Raw genomic sequence first — 22,296 nt, forward strand, 5'->3', positions numbered from 1 at the left:
AAAGAAAATAAAGGAACGCCCATCGACGATACCACATTTGCAGTGAAACACGTGCAGATAAACACCAGCGAGATAAAAAAAATTTCATTAGTACGAGAAAGTGGACCTCATACAAACTTTCTGCAAGCGCACTAACAGAGCTTAAAATTCATCATAATTACGCAGAGGACGCTTACTAACAAGGGAACATTCCCAAGTGTCAACAAACGATCTTGCCGAAACTTAGTGCGTGTGTAGAAGGGTAAAGTAGTGCAATATGTATTGTTTCGTTTGTGTCCAACTTCAGTTTTAAGGAGTAAAACACACACTGCAGCCTAATTTGGCATATTATGTTTAGAGTGAATATCTTCGAAATGGTGATACATAAAAAAATGTTTTTCATACAAAAGTTGACATGTAATTAATGTTCTTGAAGACTGTATAATCAACTTAAGTAATACTTTGTCATTTTGCAAAATACTCCCCCACCTCCAACCATTAATTAATTCTGAAAAATGAAAACTTTTGTTGCAACATAAATTAAAGAACATTCAAGCCACATACATCGACGTGTAGTAAAAACGCTTTCTGAAAAACCATTTTTGTAAAATAAGCTGTACAGAATGTGCTGTCGGAGTATTTTCAACATATCTTATTAACATTGGTTACTATTTTAAATATTGATTTTATTACATTTGTTTTATGTTTTAAATTGATATTTTACCTTTTACATTCACGACTTTTTGTTTTTTTAGTTCACAGTGTCACATGTGTGTACTTTGTTAACCGAAAATAATAAGTAACTCATTATTATGATAGCAAATAATTAAAGTAATAACAATCCGTAAGTAAATACTTAAAAACAAAACTTTTGTTTTTACACCAAGCGCATAAAATGAACGAAATTTCGTCACATAATATACGCGTTGGAGAAGCCAATATAAAAGAAAATTCAGCAGGATTTCAAATTGTCACGAGTGAACCTCTAGATATTCTGATGTGTATCAGCCATATTTCAGTACATTGATAAGCCTTGGGGAAGACAGTTGATCGTGTACTAGTAACTGAAGCTTGACTGTATTGTTTCTAAAGTGGAGATTGACATCATAATTATTCAACAGAACTAGACCCGAAAGTCTTCTCACAAAGTATTCCAGCATCGAAGCTGTATAGATTCAACGGCTATACCTTTGCCGCCGAGTCCTTTGGGATCAACAGATGAACAGTTCCTTGACCTCAGGTACGATGCTCTAAACGGTTCTTTCACATTGGCCACAGCGCAAATCTATCAATATTGTAGATATTTCTCCGTCACTAGGAAAGAAAACATCTTTCAAATATCTACTGACCTGGTCAGACGTTTGTTTAACAGATTTCGATGCTGCCATAAGGACATTTGCGGCCTCAAAAAAAGATTCCCAAATTCTCGGTCCAAACTAATCATTTGTATCAGAATTTAAAAAACTTTTTTGAGCGTCGAATCCGAGGACAAGAAACATCTGGCGATACCAAAGGATTCAATGGCACAGGTACAGCCTTGGAACGTATACAGGTTTCGATGTTGGAAGAACTTTGTGAGATTTTTCCCTTGTAAGAAAAGAGCATTTAAGACAATATTGCTTCAAATCTCTGTGTATATTGGCAACGTGCTACTACTGCTGAACAAGAGAACTGGTGATAGCAAGCGACGATGTGCGACAACAGGCATGGTGGGCTACTGCCTCCGTTGCATCTGGGCGAGCGGTCGGCCGTGACGAATGTTCAGCAGCTGTCACAAGTATGCCCGTGTGAATACACTTCTTCACCACGTAGCCACAACACGCAGTTAACCCTTAGTTACAGCGGTCATTTATTCTAATAGTATTAGTGTGGTAAGGCTTGGATAACCTCATATTAAAATTTTTATCCGGTAATTAAAAAAGTATGTTTTGGTCCAAATATTAATGAAAACATTATTAACCCGTAAGCACACGCGTGTATTGTTATGACTTTACTACACGCATAGAGTATTTTTTACCATAGTTAGAAAAAAAATTCATGAAACTATTCAGAAAATTGGAATGTACGTGTTATACATCACAACTTTAGGGCATTTTAAACATGCATTTCGTCACTTTTAAGATGTAGACACACATTTCTCATAATAATAAAAGACAAATCTCACGAAGACAGTGTATTCGGGAAGGTTTGTTTTTTATATCTAAATTAGAATCATAAACGATACATTCTTTGCAAAATGAAAATTAATGTTCTTACATATTAACCTACAGCAAGTCTTGCAAGTAGTTGTGGTTTTCTTGTCCTTTACTGGGAACACTCCTCACACCTCCCAGAATAAAATCTAGTTTTCTTCTGTCTTGCCTCTTTCACTCCAGTGACGAACATAACAGCAGATTTGGAAAGTGAGGGCAGGTAGCACAGATTTTTGCCACAGAGTGCCATCCTTTCCTTTATAGCTTGCTTCAGATATTGTTGCCACATCCTCTGAGTCATCACTATCTACCTCTCGCTCGGTATCTGTACTACGATCAGTCTCAGAAATGTGGTCATTTTCGCTCTCGGACTCATATTCGTTTGCGCAATGCTGTACGTAAGAGATAGCATCTCTTTCTCATGTTCGAATCTGCAATCTATGCCCAAAGTGTTATTTACCCACGCACTGGAAGACACATCTCTACTCAAATAGATAATGCTTGAAACTGGTGAACTTACACATTATTGCAAGGAGGGACATACGGTTGAAAGGTATGTGGAAAGTACCAGTTGTAGAATTTCTGTAACAATGCTAGCAACGTAGCTACTGTTGGGTGTATGCTAAATTACACGCTAGCAACATAACCACGGCGGGATGAATCCTAAACTACGCGTGCACTTCTGAGTTAATGATACTTCACGAAGTAAGGCCTACATCATTTATATAAATTTTTTATTCTTCCATAACAGCATTATTGTCTTAAAGTTCTAAAGAGTTTTGTTACTTCCAATCGTACTGTTAAGAGTTAAAAAATAAGAGAAACGATAAGTTCACTTATATGGTCCTAATTTTAGTTGTAATTTATAGTTTGGTTACATGTAATATCTGTAGCAAACGATGTTCACTCCGTGCCTTCTTCAGTTTTAAAATACTTTCTTCACTTTTAAAATACCTTCCACACGTTGGAATAATGCGTTTTAAGCACAAAAATTTACTGCGTGTATAGCACCAATAGTTAGTTTTCCTATCGTTGGATCTGGGACATATAATGCAACTGCTTTGTGACGATGTTGTTTTAGGGACGGCCTCATTAGTATTTGTGTTACATTCCCTCTTCAACCTCAGTTAAAGATTTAGATGAAAGTTCGTTACACTCGGGAAATTTCCATCGTAACAACTTCTCTAAGATGTTAACTGTTGAAAATTACGTATTGAACAACTGAGAGAAACTCCATTACTGTGGTGCGACTAGATAAACCACAGAGATGAAAAATGCGCTTTTCTTCCTCCACAACATAAGCTAAACTGTAGTTAACTACAGAAACGCCGTCTATCAGCTTCTAAATGTAGCACACCGAAGTGTTCAAGTACAAATTATGCGTCGTCTCGTGATTGCGTTGAGAAAAACATCGACTGAAGTGTATAAAACCCCAGCACAGCAACGAAGAGATAAACAAGAGAACGTAAATAAATATTGTAAATAAATATTAATGGTGCAATATTTTGTGGTTTTTCATGACAAGAAATTTGTCTATACTAACATACCTTTAATAATAGACGTTTTTTAAAAAGTAGCAATGGTCTGCTCTGATCCTCAAGCCAACAGGCAGACTTATTCAAACGTTTAGCCAGGAGATAGAAAGTAAACAATAGTGGTGCAATATTTACTCCTGTTTTACATAAAAATGTGTAGTACTGCAGGTGAGCGTGACGTGAGACCAAAACAATAGGTGCCAAACACAGGAATACCTGAATAATGTGCAGGCAGACAACATTACCAGATGTAAGCGGAAGTCAGATAAAAATGCTACCACATCTAACCTCCGTCCTGCTGTATTTTGCTAATTCTTAATTGAAACTGTTTTCTTTGCGGTGATCCGACATGGGTAAGAGATGGCTAACAGCGAGGACAAGCGTCTTACGAAATCTGACCGTTTTGCGTAAAACGAAAATCTTTCCCTTTTCTTCACGATTATTGAAGTTCTTCAACTTCAAGCGAAAAAGCCTGCTTTGAAAGTGTAATAGTTGATACCATTTAATTTTTTTTATCACGTTTGCAAGTAACACACTTCCTAACAATGGCTAGACAAAACCATGCTCACATTAGCAGTTAAATTTAGTTTCATTATTACAGGTTTGCCACTGCTGTACTGCTTTTCCAAATTAAACTATTACGCTACAGCAGTTCAATGTTGACTTAATAATTGTTCAAACACTAATATTGCCCACCAACAGATGCTACAGGCAAAGAATGACGATAATGATGTATCCAGTGCTCTCCTGCGTAATTGCACGCACCCTCTGCGAATAAACCAATTGTTGCTCTAGCATTCGAGGGTAAACTTTCAGACAGATCTGACCAACATCCGCAAACTGTTGACACATTTTAGAACTCCGTACTCCAGTCGGTGACACCGATCGCTTATAGGATCACTTTGTTGTATGTCTGTCCGTCCGATTTTTAAAGAAGCCTACTTTCTCAGTAACGGGAAGATGTATCAAGTTGAGATTTCTCGTATTAAGATATACGGTTTCTTGGCGTTCTAAAAAACTGAAGCTTCTCAGTCAGTGCAGTCAATAATACGTACATTTACGTCGCGTATTTCGATACTCGCGAACTCACTCATTGAAAACCACAGGGTAGTTCCCCCTGGCCTAGAATACTGAAATATGCAAGAAGAAAGGAATCGCAGTATACTAAAAGGAAAACCTTCGAAAATTGTGAATTTGTCATATCAAACGAAAAAAATGTCATCTGTTATCTCTCTGCCCCTTCATCTGTTAAGGCCCCTTCTCAGGAACGGGGAAAAGTATCAAGTTGAAATAAAATGGAATAAATATAAGCTTCTGAGTCATTATCATCAAAAGATAGGCCACTTATGTCACATAATTTTGATACTCGAAAACTCACTCATAGGGTACTTCACTTTGTTCTAGAATCATGTAATTTGGCAAAAGGCAAGGTTTCCTAGTACAAGTAAATGAAAAAATCTGAAAATTGTAAATCTATAGTCATACGAAAACAATTTCTTTCACTTGTTCTCCAACTATCTATGTGCCCGTCGTTTAAGACCCCTTTTAATCAGAACAGCGTAGACATATTCAGCCAAAATTTATGTGGCTTGTTAAAGTCTACGGTCCCTTGGCGGTGAAAAAAATTGAAGCTTCGAAGCTAAGTCAATGCACTCAAAAAATACGGACATTTATGTCACATTTTTTGATGCTCGCAGGCTCGCTCATTAAAAACTATAGGGTATTTCCCATCGGCATAGAATCATGAAATTTGGCAATAAGCAAGGTTTAACAGTACAAGGAAAGTAAAATATCATAATATCGTTAATTTGTAACTACAGCTCAGGAAAAAAATATTTCTTTTGTCGTTTGTTATCCGTCTTTAGTATTAAAATTAAGACGTTCTTGAAAGTGTTCGAGATTCTGGAACCGGTATCTTGCCAGTGTGAATGTCGAAGACAGGCAAACGTCGTCGAGATTATCGATTTTCGGAATGAATGAACTATCCATATACGTAACTAAGTTTGTGCGGGATCCTCAGTGCACGTGCCCTGCTGATACGTGACCAATTTTATTTACTGGTGCCTAAGACCGCCCCACGCGAAATCTCAACGACTGTCTTCTCGCATGAAGGTGCGCGACCAGTGGCGCTGGGGCATAGTTGAAAGAAACAGGAGGCGCGAAGCTCCGAATGTTCCAGAGAACCAGCAGTGTGTAACTGTACATGGGGTACGACTGACTGCGTTGGACCACTATGGATAATAGTATCCCTTACACAACGACAATGTTTTAAGCTACTAAAATGAAGGAAAAATAAATACCAAATTTTTTACTAGTTGCGAGAGCTTTGTTAATTGTAAACCAGCTACGGACTCTATAGTCACACTAAAGAAGAGAACGACACACTTGTGGAACTTAACACGAGAGTAAAGCAGTAACTGAGAGATGCATGTGAGCAGTAGCTGTCAAGAGAGTCGGTTCAATACCATATCCTGAGGACCTGTGTAGTATGTACCACAAAGCGGCAAAATAATGGACGGATGGCCCGACTCAGATGTGATCCTTAGCGAGGTGTTAACGTCCCAGCATATACCTTCAGTAATTGTAGAGTAACGACGGACACTGTGGGCACAGAAATGGAGAAATAGTTAAATCTTTCAAAAAAGAAGGAAATATCACTAATTACGAACAGTAAGAATCTCTGCCTTAAATACGAAATAAAATCTTGAGAACACTGTCCATGTAGGAATTGTGTGCACTAAAACTAAGAAAGTAGCGAGGCCTTCACTAAATGGGAGGTCTACGGTAACCTGTGTTCCCGTTTTTTACAATCGCTAGAACGAATGCTGGAGAAGTACGGACACGGAAATAGGCGGACAGCAGCGTTAGCGAGATATATGCAGACACCCCAGTTTTCGGGTATTGGCCGTGTTCAATAATGGTGCTCATTTTAAAACGGGTCATAGTTGTTGCCGCAGCCCGTATAAACAATCGGGGTAAAACTATATACAGATTTAGTTTCTGATCAGCATCTAACTATTGCTACAGCTGTATATACAGATTGTTTAATCAATTGTGATCATTTCGTGATAACGACGTGCATTTTACTGACTACCAATTACTGTGTAAATGCGACGTGCTGTTCGAAGTGGAAGCAGTGCGGAATATTGCTGTGATTTAATTGGACAAACGAACACTGTGTTTTAACATTTAGAACTAAAACAGTGTCCCAAAGAATCATTTATTAGCCACATTCGGAAGAGTGAAATATAATTATTATTTCATAGACTTACGCTACCTAAGAATTTTGTATTAAAATGCTATTCAAAACATTCAGCCTGAGAAACCTGGTTTTTGTTTTGTTTTAAATGCAAATGGAAGGCATGCACGGATCTGTGTAATGACATTCCATCCACATTCTGAAGCCAAACAACCACTTTCAACTTGTTTATAGACAAGAAAATATGAAATATTAACAATTTCCCCTTTTCAGATTATTTTTGGTAGCAATCTCGTGTTAGTAATGATTCTCTCCGCTTATGTAACACGGCAGATGAGAGTGCAGTTTCAGGAAATTCTTCGTGATTAACAAGTGTAAGTATAATTCAAGTCAAAGAGGCCAACGAACTATGCACGACCATACAAATAGTTATTATTAAGGTCAAAAAATATGAAAAGTAACCTATAAAATGGTTTAAGGACAAAACTTTAAGGATAAATTCAAGATAAACTGGAAGCAAACCTAATTTTTATAAATTCTATCACATTTATTTTTAAAACTCTTTACTCGCGCTGAGAAATTGCTGGCATCAGAGGGGAAACACTGATATTCTTTTTACATAGGCTTCAAAGTTTCTAGAAATGCAGTACACTTTATTAACATAACTTATTTAATACTGACAATGCTTCTTCACTGTAATTAATGCTTTTAGCCAAATAATTTGTGAGGACTCAGTGGCTGTAGCATATTAATTATTAAATGTGCAACCGTGCAACACTTGACCAGCACACACGGACGTACCCGTATTAATAGCGAACGAGCGAGCTCTTAAGTCACTTCTGTGTGTGGCCTAAACAATACTACTTGCACTTCTTGCCGCTCTGCGTGTTGTTACGTAACCTTACGTGTCGCCCGCTAATCACCGGTGTCCGCAAGTCTCCTTGTCCGCATATCTCCTGACACCGCTAGAATTACATACAAATTGAGCTGAGAGTTGTCCATTGTCGCAGGCGTTTACTCAGTTTGTTTCGAAATGCATTGCAAACTATTATTACAGCTCGCCTTAAAAGTAAAAAACCGTTGTATTATAAATTATCATTATCTTATTTATGGATGCGTCCGTTACTTCGTGGCACGACAATTCCATATTTAAGATAAAATAACATGCATATTTTTTCCTTCTACTGGCCAGTAGAACAAAATCAGTGTACTTGTTATTCAGTCTTAAATATAAACTTACCAGTTACAGATGTTTTTACAGAGCAAAATTTCACCTCACACTTCATAGGATTATGCCAGGTAGTAAACCGCCGCCACACATAGGTTAGGGAAGCCTAATCTGCGTTGTGGTTAGTTGCAGAAAATGGAAACAGAACACTGCGACAACCATGTGAAGAAAATCAGCGCAATGGGTAGGTTAAACATTGTATCATGCATGAAACCTCTGTAGGAGGAGCACAGAAGGGGCACTACTTATTTACTAGTTACAGCATTCTCACTAAACACTCTGGGATATAATACATTTTTGTATCATCTACAAAATTTCGTTCTTGTGGCATGACACGTTCCGAAGCCGAACAAACCGTTTAAATGTCTGCGGACATGTATGTCTGTAATCATAATTTAAACGGACAGCTACCTGACTGCGATATATTCTGGGTGTCCAACTGCTTCGATTAGTGCCCTACATCGACAAGCGGCTTTTAAGCGAGCTTTATTAACAATGTAAAGCTAATAATCCGTCGGGAATATTGCGGCGCAAGTTCGTATAAAACTCACAAGAGACCAGAGCGCAAAACAGCACATAAATAAAACCGTTGTGTCAATTTGTAATACGTAAATGTGCTTTAATAAAATATGATTACGTCTAATGTATTCTTCAAACGTTTGAATACTAACGCATTTCGAATCAACGACTTGTTATTTCGTGTTTTAAAAACACTGAGCAAAAAATCCTAGACACCGTTATTATCAATTCAAAACCTCTAACGGTTTGTTTTCCCACGGAAAAATAGACAGTGCGGCACTTGACCCACATGGCTAAATCGCCTTTGATTCTCATGACACCACATTCCCTGTTTTCGTCAGTTCATAACCAAATTGTCCGTTCAAACTTTACGTCGACCTCTGGCTTCGTTACTCACCAGACTGTCACCGCAAAATATATTTCAATACAAGTACGACCAAAAAGATGCCAAAACTTAAGGAAACGAGACCGTAACTAGGAGTTGGAGCGCATTCGTTCAATCAAGCCATCACAAGTTATCGCCACAGGTATTACCAATAACAAACGAAGACGCCAGTGTAACGGTTACAGGCCACTGACGACGCCAGCAGTACCGTGCAGTTCATTGCTTGGTGAGCAGGATGTTTCCAAAGAGCGACGAGTTTTCGTTGTTGAACAGTATTTTGTCAGTCACTGTATGCACGTGTTGCAGACGCATATCGCGGAGAAATATCCAGATGCCGCAACGCCGAATAGTTCAGCAATAAAGAGATTCGTCCACTGTTTCCGAGAACGCAGATCATTTGCAGACAAGAAGAGAACCGAGAGACTGGTCACTTTGAGGGGCGCTAAACTAACTGCGGTGAGGGATGGGAGGGTGTTTTCGCGGCAAAAAGTTTAACGAGACTGTCCAGTCTGGATTTCATATAGGAGCTCCCAGAAAGCAATGCAGAAGTTAAAATTTCGTGCGTATCATGTTCTTAGACTAAAGGCTCCGAATTAAGAAAAGTGTCTAGCGTACTGTACAATGATTTGTATTTTCTTCACTGATACATCTACATCTACATCGATACACTGCAAATCGCATTTAAGTGCCTGGCAGAGGGTTCATCGAACCAGCTTCACAACTCTCCGTTATTACAATCTTGTATAGCGCGCGGAAAGAATGAACACCTATATCTTTCCGTACGAGCTCTGATTTCCCTTATTTTATCTTGGTGATCGTTCCTCCCTATGTAGGTCGGTGTCAACAAAATATTTTAGCTGGTGATTGGAATTTCGTGAGAATTTTCCGTCGCAACGAGAAACACCTTTCTTTTAATGATGTCCAGCCCAAATCCTGTATCATTTCTGTGACACACTCTCCAATATTTCGCGATAATGCAAAACGTGCTGACTTTCTTTGAACTTTTTCGATGTACTCCGTCACTCCTATCTGGTAAGGATCCCACACCACCGCGTAGCAGTATTCTAAAAGAGGATGGACAAGCATAGTGTAGGCAGTCTCCTTAGTAAGTCTGCTACATTTTCTAAGTGTCCTGCCAATAAAAAGCAGTCTTTGGTTAGCCTTCCCCACAACATTTTCTATGTGTTCCTTCCAATTGAAGTTGTCCGTAATTGTAATACCTAGGTATTTAGTTGAATTTACGGCTTTTAGATTAGACTGCTTTATCGTGTAACCGAAGTTTAACGAAATCCTTTCTGCACTAATGTGGATGAACTCACACTTTTCGTTATTTAGGGTCAACTGCCAGTTTTCGCACCATTCAAATATCTTTTCTTAAATCGTTTTGCAGTTTGTTTTGATCTTCTGATGACTTTATTAGTCGATAAACTACAGCGTCATCTGCAAAAAAACGAAGACGGCTGCTCAGACTGTCTCCAAAATCGTTTATGTAAATACGGAACAGCAAAGGGCCTATAACACAACCTTGGGGAACGCCTGAAAATCACTTCTGATTTACGCGATGACTTTCCGTCAGTTACTACGAACTGTGCCCTCTCTGACAGGAAATCACAAATCCAGTCACATAACTGAGACGATATTCCATAAGCACGCAGTTTCACTACGAGGCGCTTATGTGGTACAGTGTCAAAAGCCTTTTGGAAACCAGAAATACAGAATCGATCTGAAATCCCTTGTCAGTAGCACTCAACACTTCATGGGAATAGAGAGATAGTTGTGTTTCACAGGAACGATGTTTTGTAAACCGATGTTGACTGTGTGTCAATATACCGTTTACTTCGAGGTAATTCATAATGATCGAACAAAATATATGTTCTAAAATCCTGCTGCATATCGACGTTTACGATATGGGCCTGTAATTTAGTGGATTACTCCTACTACCTTTCTTGAATATTGGTGTGACCTGTGCAACTTTCCAGTCTTTGGGTACGGATCTTTCGTCGAGCGAACGGTTGTATATGAGTGTTAAGTATGGAGCTAATGCATCAGCATAATCCGAAAGGAACCTAATTGGTAAACAGTCTGGACCAGAAGACTTGCTTTTATTAAGTGATTCAAGTTGTTTCACTATTCCGAGGATATTTACTTCTACGTTACTCATGTTGGCAGCTGTTCTCGATTCGAATCCTGGAATATTTACTTCGTCTTCTTTTGTGAAGGCATTTCGGAAGGCTGTGTTTAGTGACTCTGTTTTGGCAACACTGTCTTCGATAGTATCTCCATTGCTATCGTGCAGAGAAGGCATTGATTGTTTCTTGCCGCTAACATACTTCACATACGACCAGATTCTGTTTGGATTTTCTTTCTGCCAGATTCCGAGACAAAGTTCCGTTGTGGAAACTGTTACAGGCGTCTCGCATTGAAGTCCGCGCTAAATTTCGAGCTTATGTAAAAGATCGCCAATGTTGTGGATTTTGCGTCTGTTTAAATTTGGCATGTTTGTTTCTTTGTTTCTGCAACAGTGTTCTAACCCGTTTTGTGTAACAAGGAGGATCAGCTCCGTCGTTAATTTATTTGGTATAAATCTCTCAATTGCTGCCGATACTGTTTCTTTGAATTTAAGCCACATCTGGTTTACACTTATATTATTAATTTTAAGCGAGTGGAGATTGCCTCTCAGGAAGGCGTCAAGCGAATTTTTATGTTAGTGTATAAGTGAACAGTCAAAATACAAGAATTTGGTCAACCGAAAAACCACATGTCACTCAAGAAAACACCTTGCACCAAACTGAAGTGTGGTGTGCAGCATGGGCGCTCGCAGAAATGTATCCAGTGGCGGTTGGGGATGGGGCAAGATTCGAGCGCGGCTCACACTCAGGCGATGCTATATGCGAATCGATACGGGAATACGATGCAGAAGCAGCCCGCATCGGCGGAGATAGAAACATAATGCAAGCGACTTACCTAATTCACACTGGTACGACAGCGCTCTGACACCGATACGTATATCCATCGTATAGTCCGGCGCAACAGGGAGTGTTCCACGCAACTCGCATAGTACGAAACGCGGAGAGTAAAGTTTCAAGTCATTCGATTTGCCTAAAAAATGGTTTTATGTAGATGAAGCAATGCTACATCCGTATCTGCATTCAGATTATGGGTAAAGCTTTTACTTTTCTTATTTAAAAAATAAAAACAATATTTTGGGATTCGTGCGTACTTTCCGCTACTCAGTCTTCCTCATTCGAGTATGAGAAAAGTCACGTACCCGAGCACTGGAAGGGTCGGCTGCAGAGAATCGTTTGAAAAGGTGGGAAATCGACCTGAGAAACCCCCACAAAGATGTAAAAGAAGAACTGGCGCCTGGTGGAGACCTACCATACACAGTCTGGAGAACCCTAAACCGTATGAGGGTAGAAGTGCCGAAGTGCAAGACAAACCTGCAGCAATGGGGTTTTCTAAAAGAGAATGAGAACATTCTCTGTCTCTGTGGTTCTGTCCAGGACCCTCAACACCTTCTTATCTGTCCATATTTAGACCAGCCCTGCACAATGAATGACTTATAGGAGGCAAATGACAAGGCCATATTGGTTGCTGATTTTTGGAAGTCTGAAGTCTAGTTCCGGACACGGAAAGTAAGTAATGAGAAAAGTATTCGGTAAACAAAAATATTTTTCCGCATGTTGTGGCCACACATCACAGCTTTCCATTATTGCCCGTGGTTACTTTAAAGTAAAGCACCGTGCATACTCCACTTCGAGTCCCGGTCGGGGCACACATTTTCACCTGTCCCGGTTGATATATATCAACGCTCGTCAGCAACTGAAGGTATTAATATAATTCTAATTTCGTTCTAGACGGCTGCAGGTCATGAATGATGTCTGTTCTTTCGGACATGTCCGAAAGATCGGACACCGTATCCATATAAGTATATATTTTGAAAAGTTTGCAATGAAAAACGTAGTCACTGGCAGTTTGCGTTTGGTGCATTTAACGTCGTATGTTGTTGCGTAAGACCTGTAGCTAACGTATCTAAACAGTTTTTAACGCTGAAAGGAAAGCTGTGCCTCTTCCTTATCTCGAGTAGTTGCGTGATACATTTTGGCGTTTGGCCGTGACGAGGTACTACGACGCCTCACACTGAACGCTATGAACGCTCGCCGCGCTATGCGGAGCTGTCACGTGTTGCTGCCGATTACAAGCCGAAGTACTCATTCGCATGTGTGCTTTCCAGCTGGAAGGATGGCTTGACCTGTCATTTCTTTCTGTGTTGGGTATAGTAGACGCGTAGTTCACACAAGAGGACTGTTCGGTTATGGTATCTTCCGCCCAGCTATTTGAGAAAAGCCTTTGTCCTTGGGATTATACTATGAAATCGTATTCGAGGGCAAATAAAATGATGGCACTTCGTCGAACACTGTGCCCTATTTTCTTTGATACTACAGTGAAGACATCGTTTTAACGTTTCGCTTCTTGAGGCAGATGAACGTTCCTGTCGGCTGCAGCAGATCGGAGCCGCTTGCCATACATCTCATGAAGCAGTTCATTTCTTAAGAGCATTTGTTGGTAATCGACTCATCTTTAAAAGGGTAAGGTCCTCCATGTACTCACGATTTAGCATCTTCACATTTCTTCTTGTAGGGCTACCTTCGAGGAATGGTCTATAGAAACAGGTGACACGCACTGGCGGAATTAAAGATTAACGTAACAGTGGAGATTAACAACCTCAATGTCGTACATGCTCCGCAGGATGGCCTCAAACATGGGAAAATTAAGTTCACACAGGCGATACACAACAGTGCATCCATTAGGAGCATACGTAATAACGATGTGTGTGTATAAAATACGTACTTATTTATAAAGATATATGTACGCCTGAATACGTTTTGATGTGCGCTACTTTTCGATCATCCTGCAGAGTCAAATAAACACCGTAGCTGCTCTGTTCTCTGTCTGCACACGTACAGCGTCACTCGCCACATCACTACGTCATGGGCCAAAGCCGACGGCCGGTATTGGTAGGTTCAACCCAGCGTCACTTGAATCGAGTAATAGCCGTTTAGCGTTACACACTCTGAGCTACCGTTCGCACACGCACACACACACACACACACGCACACACACACACACGCACACACATGCAAGCACACACGCGATTCCAACATCTGCGTCCTATGACCGTTGGCTGCCACAGTGTGCACTTCGCCGCCTCTCTGCTGCTGTTATCTGACTCACCTCGGTAAAAGCAAACAACAATAACCTCACGCGGCGCTCGGTCGTTCGCTGATTACTGTGCTGCGTCGCCCGCGCGTAGCTTTAAATAAACTCGTGACAGATGACGTCACGGGATGTCGTCACTGTTGTGCCGCTGCAGCCACCGCCAAGGCCGCCGCAGCAGTAGTTCGCAAACTATGCGGATGCTCTTGATACTACGTAAACGGTTCGAAAGATATAAACAACGCTTTCTGCTAATGAAGGCCTGCAGGGTGGCGGATAATTAACTGTAAAGCTCTCGAGAATAAATTAATTCTGTGTCGATTGCGATTGTTATCTGTTGGTTGTTGTTGGTTGTTTTTGGGGGAAGAGACCAAGCAGCGAGGTCATCGGTCTCATCGGATTAGGAAAGGAAGTCGGCCGTGCCCTTTCAACGGAACCATCCCGGCATTTGCCTGGAGCGATTTAGGGAACTCTCGGAAAACCAAAATCAGGATGGCCGGACGCGGGATTGAACCGTCGTCCTCCCGAATACGATTGTTATCGATCAGGTTTAGATACATTTGTTTTGCCGTGATACTTTACGAGCATTGTCTGTAAAGAAATCAGCGAAAATATTACGTCCATTGGTAAATGAGCTTCTTCCTTTGGTCGATAGGATTTTATTGTCCGGATTACGTGCTTCGTTATGCTTAATGTCTTCAAAATTAAAACCATCTCTGGAACGGCAGGCGTCGTCTAGGACAAAACAAGATTTGGTAATGCTATTGGCAAAGTTCAGCTTGACGTCGATAGATCTGTGAAATTTTCAACATTTTTATTCGTTAGAATCCCAAATGTGCACTCCACATTTCTCAGAGCATTAGTTATACGGTAGTTAGATGTGCGTTTCTTGTAGGAGATGGAAGCTCCGCTGTATGGTCTCATGGCAAAATTAGACAGATTAGATAAGTTGGTATTGAAAGCCTCATCGCACAGTCTTTGCTTTTGATGGATTATTGCAGTTTCACTGTTAACTCATCAGACTATTGTATACTCATTCGAAAATGATTAAAGAATTTACTTTCAGCTAGCAGTGAGCTAAAGAGTGGGTATGTTCAAACGCTGTTTTTTAGTTTATTCATGAACGAAATACGCAAACACCTATGATTTCTTCTTCCTACGTCCATACTACAATACTGGCCATTAAAATTGCTACACCACGAAGATGACGTGCTACAGACGCGAAATTTAACCGACAGGAAGAAGATGCTGTGATATGCAAATGATTAGCTTTTCAGAGCATTCACACAAGGTTGGCGCTGGTGGCGACACCTACATCGTCCTGACATGACGAACGTTTCCAACCGATTTCTCATACACAAACAGAAGCTGACCGGCGTTGCCTGGTAAAAAGTTGCTATGATGCCTCGTGTAAGGAGGGGAAATGCGTACCATCACGTTTCCGACTTTGATAAAGGTCGGATTGTAGCCTATCGCGATTGCGGTTTATCGTATCATGACATTGCTGCTCGCGTTGGTCGAGATCCAATGACTCTTAGCAGAATATGGAATCGGTGGGTTCAGGAGGGTAATACGGAACCCCGTGCTGGATCCCAACGGCCTCGTATCACTCGCAGTTCGAGATGACAGGCAACTTATCCGCGGGGCTGTAACGGAACGTGCAGCCACGTGTCGACCCCTGAGTCAACAGATGGGGACGTTTGCAAAACAACAACCATCTGCACCAACAGTTCGACGACGTTTGCAGCAGCATGGACTATCAGCTCGGAGACCATGGCTGCTGTTACCCTTGACGTTGCATCACAGACAAGAGCGCCTGCGATGGTGTACTCAACGACGAACTTGGGTGCACGAATGGCAAAACGTCATTTTTTCGGATGAATCCAGGTTCTGTTTACAGCAACATGATGGTCGCATCCGTGTTTGGCGACATCACGGTGAACGCACATTGGAAACGTGTATTCGTCATGGCGTGATGGTACGGGGTGCCATTGGTTACACGTCTCGGTCACCTCTTGTTCGCATTGACGGCACTTTGAGCAGTGGACGTTACATTTCAGATGTGTTACGACCCGTGGCTCCACCCCTCATTCGATCCCTGCGAAACCCTACATTTCAGCAGGATAATGCAAGACCGCATGTTGCAGGTCCTGTACGTGCCTTTCTGGATACAGAAAATGTTCGACTGCTGCCCTGGCCAGCACATTCTCCAGATCTCCCAGCAATTGAAAACGTCTGGTCAATGGTCGCCGAGCAACTGGTTCGTCACAATACGCCAGTCACTACTCTTGACGAATTGTGGTATCGTGTTGAAGGTGCATGGGCAGCTGTACCTGTACACGCCATCCAAGCTATGTTTGACTCAACGCCCAGGCGTATCAAGGCCTTTATTACGGCCAGAGGTTGTTGTTCTGGGTACTGATTTCTCAGGATCTACACACCCAAATTGGGTGAATGTAATCACATGTCAGTTCTAGTATAATATATCTGTCCAATGAATACCCGTTTATCATCTGCATTTCTTCTTGGCATAGCAATTTTAATGGCCAGTAGTGTAGTAACGCTGCGATATTGTCGCCGAAATGCCGCCGTGTACGCAATGAAACGATTTCTGACGTCGCGGCCTCGCTGCGAGCTCGCAAGGTTGTTACTCACTCGTGTGCATCGAAGCCTAAGAATAGTGCTTTTATCTTTGTTTACATCTACACATGTGCAAGTTGCCTTACATTGCCTGGTGGATGGTTCCCTTGCTACCAACATAATTTCCTCGTTTCCTGTTGCATTCCAGAATGGTGCGTATGTGAAATGGCTACCGATGAGCCTGCGTATGAATAATTTCTCTAATTTCCTGGTCTTGGCCATCAGAAGAGACGAGTGTGGGTGGAGGTAATATACTGACTGAAACGGAAAATACAATGACGCCAAAAAAATCGCAACACCAAGAACGAGTTGTGCAACATAGACGAAACCTGACAGGCGTGTTTCCATTCAAATTTCAGTGCAGTCGCATGAAACTGGCCCTAGTAGGGCCACTATGGGGACCGCAAGTCAGGTTTGCTTTGATAATATGTTGTAACGATCATGAGCGTTACTTACCTTTGAGACTGATGTTAGTCAAGAATACCCCTAAGGCGACCAAGACGCCATTTTCAACAATGAGGTCATGTTATACGGCTACGAGAAGCTGGATGTTCCATCTGCGATATTACAGAAAGACTTGACGGGAATGTAGCCACTGCACAGATTGCTGACAGCAGAGTTTATGGTCGCCAAGAAGACCCGGCTCCGTACGGCCACGTGGCACTACTGAGAGGGGAGGCGATCGTGTTCGGCGTAAGGCTCTGGCAGCCGTACGCCGAACAGCTGCCAGTTATCACCCCAGTAACACAACGAACTGTTACAAATCGCTTACTTAAAGCACAGCTCCGAGTCAGACGCCCCGTAGTGTGCATTCCACCGACCCCAAACCACCGCCATTGGCGACTTCAGAGGTGTCAAGCTGGTTGGAAGACAGGGTGGAGGACTGTTGTATTTTCTGATGAATGGTTCTGCCTCAGTGCCAGTGATGGACGTTTGTTGGTTTGAAGGAGGACAGTTGAGGGCCTGTGACAAACCAGCCTGCGTGTTAGACTGACTGGACCTACACCCGGAGACATGGTCTGAGGGGCGATTTCGTATGACAGCAAAAGCACTCTCGTGGTTATTCCACATAACCGGGCTGCAAGTTTGTACGTCGATCTGGTAATCCGACCCGTCATGTTGGCATTCATGAACAGCATTCCAGGCGGCGTTTCCTAACACGATAACGCTCGCCCACGTACAGCTGTTCTAAAGGAATATGCTCTACAGGGAGTCGACAGTTCCCCTGGCCAGCTCGATCACCAGATCTGTCTCTAATCTAGCACATATGTCACGTCATCGGACGATAACTTCAGCGTCATCCACCAATAACATCAACCGTTCTTTCATTGACCAACCACGTGCAACAGGCATGAATTCCACCCAAAAAAGTGACATCCGCCACCTGTATAACACTAGGCATGGACGTCTGCTTGCTTGCTTTCACCATTCTACTGGTTACACGCGTTATTAATATACCAGCATTTCACATTTGCAATGGCTTATAGCGAACTTACATTAACCTGTTAACTTTCAGTGTTAATCATTAAGATATGTTACCTAGACAAATGTATTCCCGAAGTTTCATCACTCTAGGTTAATTATTTTTGGGTATAGCTATTTTTTTCGCCCGTGTATTAAGCCATGAACACACTGACCGAAAACTAAGAAACTGACACTCCATTATTTCCGTGACTAAGGGATATTTTCATTAAAATTTCGTCTGTGTGCGATCTCACTTTCATAATTTTCAGCACAGATAAGATTCATTCCTATTGATGAAAAATTGTGTAGGTACACGCTGGCTACTGGGCGTGTCTAACGTTGCTGGAGGTTTCCAAGTGCAGATCACAACACTGCATGGCCAGAGGACGCGTTAGAGCAGATTATTGCCTTCTTTCGTCAGATCGATAGCATGAGGGACATGGGAGTATCATACCGACAGATCGCAGAGACTTTTGGCTACAGTACAATGACCATAGAACAAGTGATGATGAGATGGACTCGGGAGAACAGTATGGCCAGAAGAGTAGGTAAAGATCATTCGACAAGGATTCCTTTATGAGAAAATCGAAGGGCTGATGGTATGACTTCGACAATGGAACTACTGAAACATGGGGAGAAGTTAAGACAGAGCGTCACCCATCGCTAACCGTCCTGAACTCATTACTGAAATATGGGTAGAGAACTCGAGTTCACAGGCGTCGTTTACCCTGACTGCGTACCACTTACAAGAGAAGGGATGATGAACAGCCGATTGGCAATCGATTGTGTTTTTCTTTCCGTCGGTTTTTCCAGTCGAACGAAACAATCGAATGAAATTAGCCCCTGCAGCCACGTCAGCTATATAAATGTTTTCCACCCACTATCCGGGGCTGAGTGCTTTCACTCAGTGTGAGACAAATGACTGACTCAGGTCTCTCACTGTCACGTCAATTTTATGAATGTTTTCATGTAGTACCCAGATTTCAGTGATTTCCCTCAAATACCTTTTCGTCTTTTTGGTTATACATGAACCACGGCTAGGATTTCCAGCTTTTTTAGAGACAAGTAATGCATCTTATTTCAAGACGATGTCAATAAAAATGTATTTCTAAAAAGGAAGTATTTTCAAAATTTGTATATTTACACTAGCGGAGAAAAAATCACAACAGGAAAAAATAACTAATCTAGAGCAGTGTTTTTCAACCTGTGGATCGCGACCCCCTGGGGCGTCGCAAAGCCTTGCTCAGAGGGTCGCAGTCGCAGGAGAAAACAGTTGCAGCATGGCTCGTAATTTACGTTTCATGAACATCATCTGCTATGGAATATATGTCATATGGAAGTGACAAGGTTTTGTGAAAGCACCTCACAGAATCGCTCACGTTCAGATCTGGTACTTACAGGGCTATTACAAATGATTGAAGCGATTTCATAAATTCACTGTAGCTCCATTCATTGACATGTGGTCACGACACACTACAGATACGTAGAAAAACTCATAAAGTTTTGTTCGGCTGAAGCCGCACTTCAGGTTTCTGCCGCCAGACCGCTCGAGAGCGCAGTGAGACAAAATGGCGACATGAGCCGAGAAAGCGTATGTCGTGCTTGAAATGCACTCTCATCAGTCAGTCATAACAGTGCAACGACACTTCAGGACGAAGTTCAACAAAGATACACCAACTGCTAACTCCATTCGGCGATGGTATGCGCAGTTTAAAGCTTCTGGATGCCTCTGTAAGGGGAAATCAACGGGTCGGCCTGCAGTGAGCGAAGAAACGGTTGAACGCGTACGGGCAAGTTTCACGCATAGTGATGTGAAAGATTCAGTGTTTAAACCTCCTCTACCAAGAAACGTGCCAGAACTGCTAGCTCGCATCAACAATGCTTTCGAACTCATTGATGGGGACATGCTGTGCCGAATGTGGGAGGAACTTGATTATCGGCTTGATGTCTGCCAAATCACTAAAGGGGCACATATCGAACAATTGTGAATGCCTAAAAAAACTTTTTGAGTTTTTGTATGTGTGTGCAAAGCATTGTGAAAATATCTCAAATAATAAAGTTATTGTAGAGCTGTGTAATCGCTTCAATTATTTGTAATAACCCTGTATTTATAATAATGAATACGAATTTAATTTAAACCTGTTGAAGAGTTCAAATACGCAAATAGCTGCAGCAGTGAGAAGCAACACGATGTCTATCGATCTCGTCGCTCTTCTGTGGAATGGAACTAGGGGGGCGAGAGTCACTTAATCTAGTACAGATAGTATTTACCTCTGAGAGGTTTACAGGGAGAGGGAAAGCTCCACATCAACTTCCGGGCTGGAACGGCGGTGCAGTGGCAGCGTCTTGTGTATTACTGACAACTTAGTTTACGTGCCAATCATGTGCTGTGATAAAAATATCACACGGAACGAGAACAATTTATGAAAGCGCATTTAAAAGCTGCTCACGTTCAAATGCGATACAAAATGGCTGCAACAACAAGCACACAGCTCACTTGCAAAATTTAGCACCACGGTTACTAGAACACATTTCAGTAACAAGTTTCGAACCAAACAGTAGATCGCTAGCATTGGCAGCAGTGAGACAAGGCACGAAGTACAGCAATTTCTACCGAGTGGATCTAGGAAGCCTGAGCTCAACTCAGACTGTAATTCACATACAGCATGTTGACGTTGTTTCTACTTCACTAGTTCTGTGGCTTCATCGAGATTCCCGCAAAATCGTCGTTGTTGGTCACCTGGTTAATTTTTCATGTCTTTCGTGTAGTTAATTGTGGTGATTGCCGTGACGTGAATCGTTGTCTTTTTATAGTGCTTTACAAAATAGTTTGAAAAATATCTTTCAAAAAACTAGTACTATCATTTATAAAAATATATTCTATATATTCCCGCAATTAATTAAAAATAAATGTTGTTTCTTTTGAAACTGAATGAAAGTGAATTAAATAACCATCCTCCTACATGTCTCAAGACTACGGTTTCTGTAATACAAAAACATAGGCCTCTGGAAAATGGTATTTATTTTTTATTAAAATTACTTAAGTCCTTGTTTAACATTAATTCTGAATTGAGCATGATAAATATACCGAGTTAACGATAAATACGTTGCCTTTGAAATCGCTCACCTACTTATTATGTTTCTGGGGGTCGGCAGGATATTTTCACTTGGAAAGGGGTCGGGTATTCAAAAAGGTTGAAAATCACTGATCTAGAGCAATGAAATTTTGGAAATACATTTGCCTAGGTATATTTAAGTGAATAGTATTGCAAGATCACATGTTAGTGTAAGTGCGGCAGAAGCCATTACAAACGTGCGATGCTGGTACATTAATAACAGAATCTTGAATGCAAACATGCAAACGTGCATGCATTGTGTTATGCAGGTGCTGGATGTCGTGGGATGGAGTTCCATGCCTGGTGTGCTTGGTCGGCCAATACACGGAAGGTTAATGCTGGAATTGTCGTCCGATGTCCCACATGTGCTCGATTGGATTCGGATCAGATGCTCGACCAGGCCTAGTCAACATGTCTACATTCTGTAGAGCACGTTGCGTTACAACAGCGGTATGTGGGCGAGCGTTATCCTTTTATAAAACACTCCCTGGAATGCATGTCAAGAATGGCAGTACAACAGGTCGATTCACCAGACTGACGTACAAATTTGCAGCACCCACGAGAGTGCTCCTGCTGTCATGAGGAATCACGGCCCAGACCATAACTCCAGGTGTTGGTCCAGTGTGTCTAGCACGCTAACAGGTTGGTCGGAGGTCCTCAAGTGGCCTCCTAATTAACATATCACTGGTACCGAGGCAGAAGCAGCTTTTATCAAGAAACACAACACACCTTCACCCTGACCTCCAATGGGCTCTCGCTTGACGCCATTGAAGCCATAAATGGTTTTAGTTCAGGGCCCATGGACAACACGCTACAGGGCGT

At 41.6% G+C, this 22,296-nt stretch overlaps 1 protein-coding gene across 3 annotated transcripts in view; it reads right to left on the reverse strand.

The window, feature by feature from the left end:
* The window catches only part of LOC126481147 (probable cytochrome P450 301a1, mitochondrial), a 517,008-nt gene that overhangs the window by 163,760 nt on the left and 330,952 nt on the right, over nucleotides 1-22,296 (reverse strand). The window contains exon 1 of one of the 3 annotated variants that reach the window (XM_050104708.1): nucleotides 8,146-8,278. The exons of the other annotated variants lie outside the window; for them this stretch is intronic. The gene's annotated coding sequence lies outside the window, so the exon portion shown is untranslated. Of the gene's footprint in view, nucleotides 1-8,145; nucleotides 8,279-22,296 lie in introns of those variants that run through there. 3 annotated transcript variants of the gene reach the window in all.

Source organism: Schistocerca serialis, chromosome 5 (genome assembly GCF_023864345.2).
Source record: "Schistocerca serialis cubense isolate TAMUIC-IGC-003099 chromosome 5, iqSchSeri2.2, whole genome shotgun sequence".
NCBI lineage: Eukaryota > Metazoa > Arthropoda > Insecta > Orthoptera > Acrididae > Schistocerca > Schistocerca serialis.